Below are 17,683 nucleotides of genomic sequence, written 5' to 3'. Positions count from 1 at the left end.
CTGCAGGGGGCTGGGAGCAGACGCCGCCGTACCAGCCAGCCGGCTCCTCCCTTCCGTACATCAGGCAGGTTGAGAGGCCGCTGCGTGACAGCCTCCCTTGAGACAAAGCAGGAGCTGCGGCTTAGTGGGTGTTCACAGACCAGCGCCGAGGTGCTGAGCTAGAGGGGAAGGTTGCTGCAAGAGCATTTTCCCTCCTGGCAATGCCATTTTAAGGCAAGGTATTTCATGGGCATGGTCCAAAAACCCCAGTTCGATGCTCAGGGCTTACGCACAAATCTCCTGTCACCTAATACAATGGGTATGCATACAAGCCACATACTACTGCTACGCCCCCAAGAAGTGAGCCACATAATAATTGTATGATTAATAAACTGCTTTAAATTGTAAAAGCAGTGAGGAGTCCTGTGGCACCTTATAGACTAACCGAAGTGTTGGAGCATGCTTCGTCTATAAGGTGCCTCAGGACTCTCGCCACTTTTGCAGATTCAGATTAACAAGGCTACCCCTCTGATGCTTTAAATTGTAGCCTCAAGATATGCAAACATCTAAACTAAGACCCCCTGTAATCCTTGTTCTTCCCCACCCCACTCCTTCCCTGCTTGTCACATCACATGTAGGGCTAGTTCCTGATCCCACCCTCAGATCTGTTCTCATAGACCCCTCCCCTCACATCTGGGTAGAGCAGAGCCCTCTTTTCTGCTCACCGATTGCAGGATCAGGGCCTTAGGGTGTAAACTCCTCAGGGTGCACTGTGTGTTTCTATTTGTTCTGTAATGCTGCTGGCACAGTCCTTGGTGTTGAAACAATAGCAGCCTAGGGAGAGCACCTCTGTCTGAATGTTGGAGGTTTTAAACGTGTAGCCGGAGCTATATTTTGCAAATGGATTCTCTCTTTAAATGGACTGAACCAAACTCTGGATCTGAATGCCTTCGAAATGCAGAGCTTTTGAAGCCCAGAGTCAAATGCTGCTCCTGGAACTCATCTCTAATGGTCCTACATTTGCAGAGGAAAGGTGTGAAAAGCAGTCATTAAGTCAGCTGTACTTCCCAAGGGACTTTTAGTACATCTAGACTACATGCCTCTGTCGCCAGAGGCATGTAGATTAGGCTACCAGACATAGGAAAATGAAGCGGCGATTTAAATAATTGCCGCTTCATTTAAATTTACATGGCTGCCGCGCTGAGCCGACAAACAGCTGATCAGCTGTTTGTCAGCTCAGCGCGATAGTCTGGACGCGCGGGTGTCGACATCAAAGGTATTTGTCGACCACCCAGGTATGCCTCCTGGGATGAGGTATACCTGGGTGGTCGACAAATACCTTTGATGTCGCCACCCGCGCATCCAGACTATCACTCTGAGCCGACAAACAGCTGATCATCTGTTTGTCAGCAGCCATGTACATTTAAATGAAGCGGCGATTATTTAAATCGCCGCTTCATTTTCCTATGTCTGGTAGCCTAATCTACATGCCTCTGGCAACAGAGGCATGTAGTCTAGACGTGTAGTTTTGTCAGCTCAGCTCAGGAATTCCATACTATTATCATAGAGGTCATTTCTCCATGTTTCTAGACACAATATCCCATTGAGGCCTCTCTGGGTAGGCAGTGAACAAATTGCCTTCTCTGCTTTGCATGTGGAACACTGATACAATCTTTAGCAAGCCGTCTTGTAGCAATCTCTTTGCCTCCCCATTTTCTGCTGTCACTGCCCTCCAGTGAATCTTTCCCCCGGCCTCTATCCTTACTGTTGTTTCATAAAGGTACCTTCATCATTCCCATGCTTGCTGTCGTGATATTGAATAGTGTCTACACACAGCCCTATTCAGTCCCTCTGTATCCCAGACTCACCATCCTCCTTCACTCACGTCAATTGAATGGAAGCTCTATAGTAGCTTTCTCTGTGGAACTGGTCCCTGCTTCCTCGTGCAGCACTTGCCCCCATTGCCTGCCCTGGCTTCCATCCAGCTACTGCTGGCCCCAGACCTTGAGATTCTAAAGCTGTGTATTGATCTGGGACGTCTACATGGCTGTGTAGTGTGACCAAATCAAACAGGGAACAACCTTGCTGTAAATTGAATTATCGCTGTGGTTTCTATTTCCCCGCCTTTTCAATTTCTGCCTGATTTGTCGTGGCAGGCAGAACAGCCAACGCACAGGGACACTGATTAGCAGAGCCAAGGCAGGATTGGGCACAGTGGCGCGTTTTTCTCACAACTGTATCCAAGAGGTTACTATGAAGCAGACCACCCTGGTTACATACTCAATTCAAACTGTACATTTCTCACTGGCCTCTTCTAAGGCTGGGAGTAGCAACCCTTCCCCCACCCTCAGGATCACCACTTTATCTCATATTGATCAAAACAAGACTCGGGAGATTTGAGTTTGTTCCCATCCTTGTCTATGGGAGCCTGGGGAAAATCACAGGCTATTGTCTCTGGGTCCTTTCCCGGACTGTCTTCAGGAGGGGTGTGTGCGAAGGGTGCGAACGTACCTCCCATGGTCTCCCAAGTAAGAGTGAGGGGGCTCTGTTAGGGCAGTGGTTCTCAAACTGCAGCCACCCCCTTCCAGGTGGTCCACGGCTCAAGCTCAGCTTCCCCCTTCCATTCTCTCTCCCTCTCCCCGTAGCAGGGAGCCTGCGCTGGTGCTCCAGCGTTGTGTCCCTCCCCGCCCCGCATGAAGTTGGAGCACCAATACTGGCTTCCCTCTGGGGTGGGAAGGAGCCCTGAGCCACCCTGCAGGATCCACTTCATGGGGAAGAAGCGGAGTGAAGCAGAGCCAGAAGCAGAGCCAGAAGCAGAGCTAGAAGTGACTCCGCATGCTGCTGCTCCCCCCGCCCCTTCCCTAGCTGGGGAGACAGCAGCACACTGACCACTGCCTGGAGGCTTTCCCTGCTGCTCCCGTTGGCTGTATTCCAGCCAATGGGAGCAGCAGGAGGCTGTGCCTGAAACACGATGCCTGGGAGAGGCACAGGGTGCTTAAGCAAGTGAGTGACCCCCACTGCCCCCTCATGCCCAGACCCCACGGCCCTACCGTGCTCCTGCACAACCTCCTGCCGAGACCCCGCACCCCCACGCCATTCCTTTACTCTCCCTCCTGACCACACACCCCCACCCACAGCCTGCTCCTACCCCCAGCCTGCACCCTCCTTGATCCTGCACCTTCTCTCCTGGCCATACCCCCCACTCCCAGCCTCCTTCTGCATCCTCCCCCTGACCAGACACTCTACCCCAAGCCTGCCTTGTACCTTCCCCCTAGGCCAAGTACCCTATCCCTACTCTGCTCCTGCACCCGCCCTCCTGACTAGACACCCCACCCCCAGCCTACTCTTGTACCCACCTTCCTGGCCAAAGACCTTATCTCCACCCTGCTCTTGAACCTACCCTTGCTCTTGCCTCCTCCCCCCTGGCCAGCCTGCTCCTGCACCCTACCTCCCACCCAGATCTTGCACTCTCACCCCCTCCTACACCCCACATCTTGCCCAGACCTCACAGCCTCACCCCATCCTGCACCTCACCTCCTGCCCAGATCCTGCATTCTTACCCCATCCCACGCACTGGAAGCCCTGTTCCACACACTGAACCCCTCATTTTTGTCCCACCCCAAAGACCAGGGGAATCCACAAAATCCACTAACCCTGAAACCCCAGAAGAGTAAAGCTGGCCTATGGGAAGCCACCCAACTCTAACCTTAATACACTTCAGTCCTCCCTGTCCCTCTCCCTCACCCCATGGAGCTGGAGCACCAGAGGAGGAAGGTGTCGCTGTTGGGGGCCACATCAGTGAGTGTTGGAGAGGTTTGGAGGGGTTTTTTTGCTTCTCACTTGTGTGGTCCCCAACTGATTTTTCTGTGGGTCAATGGCCCCCATTCCAAAAAAGGTTCCTCACCCCACCCACAAATAAAGAAAACATGGGAACCTTTGGTGTTGGACATAAATTGATATTTAACTTTATTGAAAACGAAGTTTGATAAACTAACATGAGAAAGTTAAAGTGCTTAACCTGTGTAATAATTGAATATTTCCTTTCTTACTGGTTAAATTAAACCATTCTCCCTAGCTGCAGCACTAGCAAAATGGCTCGGGCATAATTATGTAATTAATGGTGAATTTCCATTAACAACTGGTGGTCCGCGGAAAGGTTTGCATGGAGCTAGGTGGACCACAGGCCAAAAAGTTTGAGAATCACTGGCTACATCTAGACTGGCATGATTTGCTGCAAATGCTTTTAACGTAAAAGTTTTCCGTTAAAAGCATTTGCGGAAAAGAGCGTCTAGATTGGCACGGATGCTTTTCCGCAAAAGCACTTTTTGCAGAAAAGCGTCCGTGCCAATCTAGACGCGCTTTTGCACAAAAAAGCCCCGATCGCCATTTTCGCAATCGGGGCTGTTTTGCGCAAAACAAATCTGAGCTGTCTACACTGGCCCTTTTGCACAAAAGCTTTTGCGCAAAAGGACTTTTGCCCGAATGGGAGCAGCATAGTATTTCCGCAAGAAGCTCTGATTTCTTACATGAGATCGTCAGTGTTCTTGCAGAAATTCAAGTGGCCGGTGTAGACAGCTGGCAAGTTTTTCCGCAAAAACACCTGCTTTTGCGGAAAAACTTGTCAGTTTAGACACAGCCACTGTGTTAGGAGGATGGGATAGTGCTGTGGGGCTGGTGGCCCACACTCACCCAGCATTGGCCTCGCCAACCAGGTAGAGCAGCAGCAGGCACAGTTGGCCAAGTGAGCAGGGGGCCATGTGGCCCTGCTGCCTGTCATGATCCCAGAAAGTAATTCCTATAAAGCCTTTATTACTCTATACATTTTTAGCATGTTATAACAAAATCATTTTGCCAGTCATTGCTTCCACTCACATTTTTCATTAACCTCTCTTATGTGCACTCATTGCATGACTATTTTGAACTCCTTTACATTTTAAAACATTGCAGTCCACATTTACAAAAAAAGCACCCTCTCCCCCCAGAAAGTCCTGCATTTCTGTGCTAGGATATTTGCTATGATCCCCCACTGTCACAACTCACTTTACAGTAGGAGAGTTAGCACAGCCACTGGCATTTTAGCCATGTCACATTCTCCTGCTCTGAGCATGGTCAGACGACCTGATTTTAGAACGGTGGCTGCCAACAGGGGCTCTGCCCACACCGGGGACCTGAGAGGGTGGGACATTTTAGTAAACGCGGCAATGCAGCTGTGTGCTTTCAGTTCTCCATCTGGACAATGATACGGGCTCCTCTTTGTGGAGCTCCTGGAGATCTATGGATGAAAAGTGTCATGTAGATATAAAGTATTACTACTGGGCTGTGTCTAGACTGGCCAGTTTTTCCGGAAAATCAGCCGCTTTTCTGGAAAAACTTGCCAGCTGTCTACACTGGCCGCTTGAATTTCCGCAAAAGCACTGACTTCCTACTGTAAGAAATCAGTGCTTCTTGCGGAAATACTATTCTGCTCCCGTTCAGGCAAAAGTCCCTTTTGCGCAAAGCTTTTGCGCAAAAGGGCCAGTGTAGACAGCTCAGATTTGTTTTGTGCAAAAAAGCCCCGATCGCGAAAATGGCAATTGGGGCATTTTTTGCGGAAAAGCGCGTCTAGATTGGCAGGGACGCTTTTCCTCAAAAAGTGCTTTTGCGGAAAAGCGTCCGTGCCAATCTAGATGCTCTGTTCTGAAAATGCTTTTAACGGAAAAGTGTTCCGTTAAAAGCATTTCCGGAAAATCATGCCAATCTAGACGCAGCCCTGGTGTTTAATGATCATAATGCTTCCTGGAACTGTTACTGGAATCTGTTGCTGGGTAGGCAGGGTGGTCCAGTGACTAGGGCTCTGGCTGGGTATATGGGATTGCCTCTGAGTGTGTTTGCACTGTGCCAGGCACAAGGGGACTAAGTTTGCCTGAGGTCTGTTTGCACCACCATAATACAAATAATAATGGACAATAGGTCTTTGGGGAAGGGCCCTAAGCCCAGTCACTGTTTTACTACTGTCAGATGTCATGTTCAGCTCCGATGCTGTATAAACAATGCTAAGGATATCAACAAACTAAGGCAGGGAGAATATTTTCCAAGGAAAGCAAGACTGTTTGCATTTCCCCATATTTATGGTATACATTGCTCTAGTCAGCCCTTTAATCATGATTCATGTTCCTGGTGTAGGAGAGGCAGAGGAAGCCTTTAGACATTGGTTTGTTTTGCATGGCACCAAGAGAGTCTGAGGAGGGACCTATCAAAAAAAAAAAAACCAAAAAAACCCTCAAAGGAGCCCTATTTCAATAGACATCAAACCAAACAAACACAGTAACTGAATCCCAAGCTCATGACTAAACATTATTTCTGCAACTTAGGGTTTTGAGTCATTTTTTTTATTTTTTTGGTCTCCAAGCTGATTCCCGGCAAGCGGTGTCTGAAAAGCTCCACAGGCAAGATCCTGAATAAAGACAGAGCCCCTTTCTAAGGGAGCCAAAAGGGAGGAAATGTACTTTCTCCTCAGCCAGCTGCTCCCCCATTCTCCAGGTCTCGGAAGTGGCTGGGGATCAGCACTGCAGACAGATGTTCAGGTCCCTGGCAGGCCAGCTGCTGCACGGCTGCCAGCCTGCCTTCCGATGCCAGCAGTCGCTGCACAATGACAGTAACAATAACGGATCTGTCTGCTGCTGGGCTCAGAACGACGTGTCAGGAGTCTGTGGCATCTCAACACTGCAAACATTCAGACAAGGCTCCCAGTCTTCAGGGCACCATGTGAACTGATTATTGGAGACTCCGTCCTTGTTGGCTGCAGGGTTTTGGCTGTATGCAGAACAGAACCTTCTCACGGAGGGTTACTGGTCAGCCAACTGCGGTCATTCCAGCCTGACAGAGCAGATGCCTGGCTTTCTTTTTTATTGTTCTGCTACAGTGCAGCTCCCTCCCTGGGTATGCTGCTCTCTAGCTGCATGTCCACACACTTCCTTTTCAGGTTCCTTTCTTCTGATTCCACCTTCACCCACAGCAGACAAGCCTCCTGCAGGGCACCTCAGCTCAGGAAAAAGTCTAGCGGGTGGAACAGCTGTTGGGGGAGTCTTTTCCTCCAACCCCTTAGACCCCCACCACATTCTGCACCTGCTTGTGCCCACCCCAAGATCAGCATGGCACCAGCCAAGTCTTGGAAGCAGGAAACTGGTGTTGGTGATAAGGTCTAAAGTTCGTTCTTTCCTGCCCTGTTCCTTCCTGTGCAGCCACCAGGGAGTTTGGCATTCAAAACATTAACCTGTCTCCAGGAGAGGCTAGCATTGCTAAGGTGCCAGCTAAATGCAGGCCTTCCTAGAGAAGGAAGACATAGTGCTTATTTGTCTTGCACCAACAGCTACAGTGCCCCCTTCTTTTGACTTGTGGACTGGGGAAACATGCTAGACAGGCAGCCCTGGAGAATGGACTCTTCTCTGTGTACTTAAAATAGGTCCAGCACTGGAAGCAGGACTGCAAGTTCTCCACTCGTACACAGGGCTGGAATAATAGAGGGGTGGCTAGCCAGGCAGTTGCCTGGGATGCCAACCTATGGGGGGGCGCCTGATGGCAGCTGTAAGGGGTGCTGCACGCCCATCCATGTGGTGCCTCTTAGAGCTGCAATCAGGTACCACGCACCCGGGTCCGGGGGCTGCGCGGCTCCCCTTACAGCTGCAATCAGGCGCTGCGCACCCGATTGCAGCTGTAAGGTGCGCAGTGTGCTGAGGGGCAGGGCCGTGCATGCGCCATGCACCCAGGGGCGGAGCCATGCATGCGCTGCCTGGGGCGCAGGAATGGCTCAAGCTGGCCCCGCTTGTACACACATGCGTGCGCGCGCACACACACCCCCACCCACCCACCCACCCACTTCTGATCTAGGGGTGAGAGAGGAGTTTGGCCTCTTTGATGACAGCATTTCTTTTTCTGCATTCTTGCAAATATGATTTCATTTACATCCTTGGTCCTCACATGGCCAGCCCTAAGCAGCAAGAGAGGCATACTGAGCTGGATTTTCTCAACCTGCACCTGAAGTTGAGAGTACATGCCTACCCTTGCCTTTTAAGGACAGGGCAGAAGCAGAACTGATGAGCGGCAGGTTTGTATTTGAGATGGCTAACCCATGCTAAGAATTTTTTTCCATTGGTGGTGGCAGAGGTGGGAGGGGAAGATTTCCTCTTTCAAACCCACCCAACTCTACTACAGTTTGGCTCTTTATAAAGGGCTGACCCCTAGCGTGAGCTCGATGGGTCAGAGCAATTGCAACTGAATTCCCTCCCACTCCATGGACATAAAACTCTTGCTCCGATATTTAATTGCTCCGGCCCCTATCTGCCCTTTGATTGCTGTTGAATCCAGCCGACAGACTTGACGGGGATGCTCTGTCTCACCAAGTTTGAGGACCCTGTTTCTACAGGACTGCTGAGCAGATGGCCGTGGCAGTTAGTTGTGCTCCTGAGGGAAGAGTTGCACTACTCAAAAACCTGCAAATAAACCCACAAGAGTAAAAGTGACTAGACTATAGAGAGAAATGCTGACCTTGGCGCGTAGACTCTGAATAATGTATATGCGTTGCTGCTCGGCGCTTCCAAGCTGCCTCTTGAATATGTTAGTTGGTCTGTTATTAATTATTATAGTTGCATGCAACAACACCTGGAGACAGGCTTGCTGATGGGGAGGAGGGGAAAAGGGGCCAGTTGCCCTGGGGGTCCATTGATTTAAAGAGGCCTGGAGCTCCCATCCACCACAACTACTGTGGCAGTGGTGGCATCCGGAGCCACGAGCCCTTTAAATTGCTGCCGGAGTGTCATGTTGCATGCTGTGGGCAGCTCTCAGGACTGGGGAGGGCCTGCGTTGTGCTCCAGGTGACACAGGGGGCTCCGCCCCTTCTGCTAAGGGCCCACTCCTTCTGAGAGTGCAGAGCCGCCTCCTCCACCTTTCTGAGGGGCCTGAGGAGGCTGTCGGTGCCCCTGCCTGGAGGGCCTGGCCCCGCTGGCCTGGGTGCTAACTCATAATAAATAAGCCCCTGCCCTGGAGAAATTACAATCTAAATATAAGACAAAAACCAACAGGTGGATACAACATCCAGGTGAGGGGAGCACGATGTAGCAGTGAGATGCAGTTTCAGATGTAGCTCGCGTCCTCCTTGCCTGAGAACCTTTTTCTTCCTAGGATACTCTCATGGCATAAGACTTTGCATTAATTTACAATTAGTGAAAGTGCAGCCCCATATTTACCCTTCTGTGCTCATCTCTCCACATTTTAGTTCACTTCTCACTGCTGCCTGCTTGCTGTTGCACAATCAGGATGCTTGGGTTCTATTTCCAGCTTTGGCACCGATGTGATGTGTGACCTCAGGCATCTCGCATTGACCTCAACCAGGTTCAGAGCCTCTCACATGTGTCTAATGGGGCCAGTAATGCATGGCTCTCCTGTAGTGAGATCAATGCTCCGCGCTTTGAGATCCCAGGAGGAAGGCGCCATAGAAATGCAAAGCGTTATTATTTCATTCGGCCGAAGAAGAAGCCTGAGAAAGGTTGAGCAAAAGAAACAGCGAGAGGAGGAACAGCGGGGGATTTAGCCGCTGAAAAGGAGTTGGGAAAAAAGCAGGAGAAGAGCCTCATTGTGTGTTGGGCAGAGGGGGTCACGAGCAAGTTAAACTGGTTAATGTATTGGAGCAGCTTCCTCAGCGGTGCTGTAAGAAAGCAAAGCAGCACGACAAAAGGCCCGGGGAGCATTCTTGTGGTGAAAGTGGGCTCTCTTTAAAAGGATTTGATTTCTTTTCTGTCAGTTGAATGGAATTTAGTGGTGACTCCTTCAGGTCTAAGAATTTTTTTTCTTTGGCGGTGGCAGCGGTGGGAGGGGAGGATTCCCCATCCTGTTCTCCCCCCTCCGCTCTGCATTCTTCTGTGTGTAGAGACGTTTACAACCCCCTTGCCCTGAGATTATAGCCCTCATTGTTGCAGAGGGAGATTGGCTGAGGGAACACAAATGGCCCCGCCAAAACGCTGATCCCAAAAGAAAGGCAGGGGCACAGGGCCATCCCCGATCGGCCTGGTTTCTCATGCTCACTATTCAGCCCGATTTTGGCGCGGGAGGGAAGTTAAATAGGGTGAAAAGGGAAGAAAAGAGGGTGTTAGAACATTGCCAACTGATTTAAGGCTGTGCTCCAGCTCTCTCTGAGGCAAGGCCAGGATTGTTCCACAAAATCTTTGCCAGCACATGAATTGTGTGCATGCATGTGTGTGTGTGTATGTGTCTTCCTTTCTTGAGGAAACTCATTTTCTATTTTTAAAATATGATTCAAGCTAAAAAACAAGGGGGATGTCTAGGGGAAGCCACCTGAAAGAAGGACATAAGTATCACAAATTCAGCTTACACAGACCGTGTGTTCATACCGTTCCCAACAGTGACTCTTGCTGAGAGGGAATGGAACTGCTATCCAAGGCCCTTCACACGGCATTCATTCAGCATTTTCTAACCCAAGAAAAGCTGGGGCTAAAGCCAACATTCCTATGCCATTCCCTGCAGAGATACCTACTGGAAGAGGATGGGACTGGCAGGGTTGAGAGACATCAGACTGCATGCAGATTACAACCCACTGGAATATCTTTTTATCCCAGTTGACAGCCGATAAGGGAGCCTGGGCATGTTTTTGGGATGGAGTGTTCTGGGCCACCGCATTTCCATGATATAGTGAAATTAAAAGGCAACACGCATTTTAAGCCAATAAAATAAAATGGCTAATTTCACAAACCTTAATTGCCTCGCCGGACTCACTGCTCCAAGACATGACTAGGGTTGGGAATGGGATTAGAGATTGCGTCTGGAATTTTCAGAGGAGTTTACACGAGTTAGGCACCTAGAGCCCATTGGAGTACCCCTAACTCCCATAAGCTCCTTTGAAAATCCCACCTTTCAAAACCAATGACTATCTGCAGTTACATGAAGAATGTAAATACTGAGACAGGATTAGAATGTCCACACTTTTAGGACATACACTGGTAAGTAACTGCCTGAAAAGTACTTCCCCAATGGGCATATGCTAGTGCCTACTTGACCTTTATAGGGGCTCTCTACAGCCCCTGGTGCTGGCCACTAACAGAGTCGGGCTCCTAGACCAGATAGCCTGTTGATCTCCCCAGTTCCTAGGACCCCCCAGACAGCTCACTGCCTTAGATTGACATTGTGCTGCTATGGTTAGCAAGGGCCTAGGGTTAGCATGTGAGCAGAACTGAGTCAGAGGCTCCCAGTGATCATGCCCCACTTGCACAGCTAGTCCGTGCCTCAGTTGCCTGATCTGTAAATCAAGTGCCATTACCTAGGCCCAGCAAAAGCACGTTAATGAATTTGTACTTGCCCCTGGCTTTGAATATTTCAGCCTGAAACACTATTATTACTCATGGCTGAAATGATTTACTAATGAGGCCAACTAGAAATGCCCAGACAGCTGGAGAGGCACAAATGCTACTTGCACACTGCATAAGCCATGCACTTGCTCGTGTATAGGGCAGGGTAGTAATGCTGCATAATGACATCACAGTTTATTGCACCGAGCGTGAGTGGGGGCCTGATTGTTATGAGCCTCATGTGCCCTTCTCACCAGTGATGAGAGTCGGGGTCAATTGGAGCCCTGCTGGGAAACCATCACTTCCGATGGCCTGATATTCCAGTGCTCAATCACCTTCCCTAAATGGGGTGTGCTAGATTCCAGGTCTTCCCTACCTTTTTCCTGATCTGTTCCCCTTCCCCTTGCTTTTCAGAGCTGAGTCAGGAATAGACAGCAGGGAGGCTGGGAGTGGCATGCTGGGAGCAGGGGTCCCAGCAGGGAGCCTGGGCATGTTGGCTTCTGTTCCTCTCAGCCTGCTGCACCTGTCAGTGACCAGATCCCTTTCTTCTTCCCTGTTCCTGTCCACAATAAACAGCTAAGGAAGAAGCTGGTTGTCAGGTGACCGTCGCCAGTCCCCAAAGGGTTAAAGGATTGGGTGGCATGTGCTGTGGCCTGATAGCATGGACAAGCCCTCTCAGAGAATGACACAGGCAAGGGCCACTTTGAGTTTAGAGCCCCCAGCCCAGCCCAGCCCTAGCCCCAGGCCCCAGGCCCCAGACATATCTAACTTCTCATTTGCAGGGTCATACTAAAACCAAAAGAATATATGAAAATGAACACTTGAGACATTTATTTATTAACAGTTAAGTCATTATAGCAATAGCATGTGTATTAAAAATGTACCTTTAATTGTGAGTTTCTACTGCAAGTAAAACTCTTCATTTTAGGAGTGCTTTGCAGGCTTTGTTGTGTGCAAACTCTTTTATAATTGAAGAAAAATCTAATTTACGTGTAGCATCACTGTTAAGTTAAGCACTGCAAGCCCATTCAAACGCTCTTGTCCCATTGTAGAACAATGATAGTTCTTTACTTGTTTTAACACATTGAATGTGCATTCACGTGAAGCCACTGGTGCAGGGAGACTTGACAGAAATATGTAATGAAATTGAGATATTAGGAAATACAGTCGACAGGCTGAGATTGAATATTTCTTGAAGCAGTTCCTTTGGCTTGCAGTCTGATTTAAAGTTGGTGGAATCTATACATTTCAGAAAGACAATCTTGTCACAGAGATCTCTTGACATTTCACTGTTGTACTTTTGTTGAAACTGTTCAGCCATTGAATATAGATCTTTATCACCTAGTTCTTGGAACTCTCAGAGGAATCCAAAAAGGGTACAAATTTGTTGTAGTGACTCAAATCGACATAGTGATAGAACTGTAGCCGTGTTAGTCTGGTGTAGCTGAAACAAAATACAGGACTATGTAGCACTTTAAAGACTAACAAGATGGTTTATTAGATGATGAGCTTTTGTGGGCCAGACCCACTTCCTCAGATCAAATAGTGGAAGAAAATAGCCACAACCATATATACCAAAGGATACAATTAAAAAAAATGAACATGTATGAAAAGGACAAATCACATTTCAGAACAGAGAGGGGTTGCAGAGGGAGGGGGGGGGAAGGAAGGTAAATACCTGTGAGTTAATGATATTAGAGGTGGGGAAGGGAAGATGTCTGTGAGTTAATGGTATTAGAGGTGATAATTGGGGAAGCTATCTTTGTAATGGGTAAGGTAGTTGGGGTCTTTGTTCAGCCCCCTGCGGAGAGTGTTGAATTTTAGCATGAATGCCAGTTCAGAGGATTCCCTTTCAAGTGCAGATTTGAATGTCTTCTGAAGTAGGATGCATGTGATTAGGTCATTGAGACAGTGTCCTTTCTGGTTGAAATGGCAAGAAACTGTTTTTTCTTTGTGATCCTGTCTAATGTCTGTTTTATGGGCATTGATTCTTTGGCGAAGTGTCTGAGACGTTTGTCCAATGTACATAGCAGACGGACACTTTCGGCACATGATAGCATAGATTATATTTCTGGATGCGCAGGAATATGTATTCTTGATCTTACAACTCACTTGGTTAGGCCCAATAATGGTGTCAGCAGAGTGAATATGTGGACAAAGCTGGCAACGGGGTTTGTTGCAAGGAAAAGTACCAGGGTTGGTATTAGTGTGATATGTCCTGTGGTTGTTGGTAAGAATCATCTTGAGGTTAGGTGGTTGTCTATAGGAGACTATGGGTCTGTCTCCCAGAGCTTCTTGGAGTTTAGTGTCCTGTTCCAGTATAGGCTGTAATTTATTGATAATGTGTTGGACAGGTTTAAGTTGGGAGCTGTAGGTGATGACAAGTGGTGTTCTATTGTTGGTTTTCTTGGGTCTGTCTTGTAGTAGATGGTTTCTAGGTGTTCGTTTGGCTCTTTCAATTAGCTTTTTTATTTTTCCAGGTGGGTAGTTGAGGTTTATAAATGCTTGGTAGAGATCCTGAAGTTTCTGGTCTCTGTCAGTGGGAGTATCGAAGGGCTTGGCTATAGATGATGGATCGTATGGTGTTCTGAAATGTGATTTGTCCTTTTCATATGTGTTCATTTTTTAAAATTGTATCCTTTGGTATATATGGTTGTGACTATTTTCTTCCACTATTTGATCTGAGGAAGTGGGTCTGGCCCACAAAAGCTCATCATCTAATAAACCATCTTGTTAGTCTTTAAAGTGCTACATAGTCCTGTATTTTGTTTCAAATCGACATGTGAGACCAGATTTGATAGAGTCAATAATAACAAAAACAATTGATTTGATAGTGCCTTTCTGCATCAGATTGAGATGTTATGCTGCAGTTGGAGGAGAAAACAGATGAAATGTCAATACCCTGTGCTTCTGATTTAGACTCAGAAAGATTTGCATCCATTGATCACAAATCTTTTGAATATCTTTAAGGAGTTGTTCAATATTATCCCTCTCAACGTCTAATGCAGCATTGCATGCTCCAATTACAAGATTAGTTTCGTGGATCATTTTTAGCAGCTTTATCTACATGACAACATTAAAATGCATTCAAAGTTGGTTGTATACTTCTGAATTGACTTAAACTCAGTGCAAGCTTGTGCTGTGAGAGTAAGAGATTGAAGCTCACCTAAAACCTTTCTCACAGAGTCCAAATGCTGTGCAACTGGTTTAACATCATCGATTTGTGCTGATCATCTCGCTGTCAACATGCCATGAAGGAAAACAGGCAGATGCGGCTTCAGAATTTCCCACTTTTGAGGACTGCTACTGAAGAGGTACAATTGCTGGATTGTTCCAAAGTATGTGATTGCTTCCTTGCACAATTCAGAGCAATCAACGCTGACAAGATTTAGTATGTGGTTGCCATCATTGGAGAAAATACAGCTTGGATTTTGCTCAAGAAGGACTGCTTGTACTTTGTACTTCCCAGCTATATTGGATCCATTGTCATAGGCTTGGCCAATGCAGACGTGAACATTTAATTTGAAGCCTACCAGAATTTTTAATACATGAGCGGTGATTTGTTATCCAGCTTTTTTCATGAAATTATCAAACAAAATTAATCATTCTTCAATTGAAACCTTTGAATTTCCTACAATTTTAACATATCGAACAACCAAGGTCATCTGTTCTTTATGAGAACAGTCTGGAGTTGCATCAATAATAATTGAAAAGTACTTTGCATGTCGTATCTCTTCAAGAATTGTTGTTTGCACAAATGTCTCACACAGCTCAATAAACTTGTTTTGTATTCTGGTAGACAGATAATGGACTTGCATGCATTTTCTGCTTTCTTGTGATTCATGAACACACTTAACATGGCCTGATGTGGGTCATACTTGCAAAGAAGCTCAGGTATACTAAGAAAGTTTCCATTTGTAGGGTCATTGATACGTTGACTGGAATCAAACCAAGCCAATCCCCATTCAGAGAGAAAAAGAATGACATTCAATATGTGCTCAAGAAGTTTTTTCCAGTTATCAGTTTCTGTGTTTATTGGTACTGTTAGCATTTCTGTGTCTTGATTAATGACCTCCTCATTTTGAGGCAGTGGCATTGAAATGTTATTTGTGGGTAAAAATGTTCATCATCAGAAATGGAAGTATCTCTGTAAGTATGCTTCAGAGGGGTAGCTGAGTTAGTCTGTAACAAGAAAAACTTAGCCAGCCAGAAGGCCTCAGTTGCCATCTGCTCACTGCCACGTTCCATCACAGGATCTTGTTAGAAAAAAACCCTGCTCCTGCTCCTTCTTCCCCCCCCCCCCAGTAAAATCTGTGGCCAGGCTGCTCTTGCTATAGTGGGCTGCAGTACTCCTCAGGAGAAACCGGCCGCACCCTTCCTGCATACCATTGCCTTTAGAAAAAGGGAAGGTGTGAAAAGGGGAAAATAGCCTCAGACTCTCCCACCCTTCACCTTGGCATGAGAACTGCGGGGCTTACCTGGTCGCATGAAACCTGCTCAGTTTGGGCCCAACCCCTGGGACACAGACCCCCCACTTGGTGACCATTGGGCCATATATGGTAATATGCAAGCGTGGGAAAGCAATATGCAGATTTGGGGATAAATACCCATCGCACAGTTCGCTCAGGGAGGTCTTCGCAACACACGTACCACCATGCGTATGCCTTCCTGTATACTTCAAAGCGCTGCTGGCCTGATCAGCCGACCAGCTACCTGCCCTGACTCTCGGGCATAACCAAGTCCTTCGCAACCGAACCGATATCTTTGAAATGTTCCGTGTGCTGTGTAAGTTGGTATGTATGATTTGATTTTTCTTATTGTATAAGCTTAGTGTTGTAGTTGTTTTAGGTAGTACATAGAGTTTGTAGCTATCACTGTTATTTAATTAGTGTAGTTGGATATTTTTAGAATAGAGACTATTCCCCTCACCATCCCATCCTTATATCTCTGACACGTTTAACTAGAAATCATAGAATAAGCATAATAAATACTGTAAATTCATTATTAACACGGTCTATTAAAAATCTCAGAATAAATACTATAAATTCATCACTGTTATAAATAAATATTTTTTATTTGATAAAATGGTCCACCTGGTTCTGTCCTTCCCCCCTTGGGTATGCATCATCGGACCTCTGATTCTCGCGACAGATCTGAGGCCTAAGGATCCTGCTATCATCACTCCCCTAGCAACCACAGATGCCGACATTGTAGGGCACCAGCACCTGTTGCTTTAAGGCCCAGATGTTCCTGTAGATCTACCTGTGCTACAGCTGCTAGGCCAGCTTCTGTCCTTGTTTACGTGCGTGCGCCTGAAGGCAGAGGTGGTTCTGCATGTAGTGCAGTGCCTGTTCCGAGCATTAGATCTTGTTCCTGGGCATGGCCGCTGAGTGCAGTCGCTGAGTAAGGCTGCGGTTCTGAAATGGCTCTGGTCACTGGAAGTGCTTTCTCAGTACAGTCACATATCTCTGAGCAATTAATGGCCACTGCTTCTACATGTGGTTGTCTAATGTAGCTTGCAGCCTCTCCTTCCTTGGTCACTTTCACCAACTTCCTCTCTCTCTCCCGTGCTAATTCAGAATGACCCTTCTGCTTTCCAGTGCACTCCACAGACCAGTGCTGCTCTCTCTCGGGCCTCCACTGCCCTCTCCCCTGCCCACATGCTTACAGCTCTTGGCAAAGAGAGAGGCTGGTGCCCCCACCCCGAACCTCCAGTCCCCTGTGCCCCGCAGCAACTGGAACTGAAGCCAGTGTCTCTTTCGCCTCTTTACATGATTCAAACCCTGCAGGAGAAAAAGGAAGCCAAGAGGAGGGACAGGGAATGTTCAGCCCTCAACCTTGACCTCCCTGGGGTTGCACGTGTGGAGTGGAATGGAGGTTATAATCGCCAAAACGGACAACAATATAGAAGCCCTGCAGGCTCCGCCCAACCCTCCCTCCACTCCACTATCAGCAGTGGCCTAGAGCACGGACTTACCACCTCTACGGAAGCCCCTGATACACGGGACCTTCTGGGCAAGACAAGGCATACAGCCAGAGGGAGGAGTGAGCTGAGACATGGCTGGGGTCACTCTGCAATCAGCAAGGGCCTTAAGGCTGGGGAAACTGGGCCCTGCCCAAGGTGCCATAGCCAGAGTGGCAACTGGGCATGGGTGTTGCTGGGCAAAGGGAGTGGAGGGTATTGGGCAGAGAGGGAGTGTGATGGGGCAAGGTGGAAGCACAGGGCTGGGGTTGGGGCCCAGGTGGGAGGAAAGTGCAGGGGTTGGGAAGAAAGGGGATGCAGTGCAGAAGTTGGGGTAAAGAAGGCACAATGCAGGGGTTAGTGGTAAAGGGAGGCACAGGTTGGGGAACTCACGGATACCAGGAGAATT

The sequence above is a fragment of the Pelodiscus sinensis genome, chromosome 16 (genome assembly GCF_049634645.1).
Source record: "Pelodiscus sinensis isolate JC-2024 chromosome 16, ASM4963464v1, whole genome shotgun sequence".
Lineage (NCBI taxonomy): Eukaryota > Metazoa > Chordata > Testudines > Trionychidae > Pelodiscus > Pelodiscus sinensis.
Note: the sequence above shows the minus strand (reverse complement) of the source record.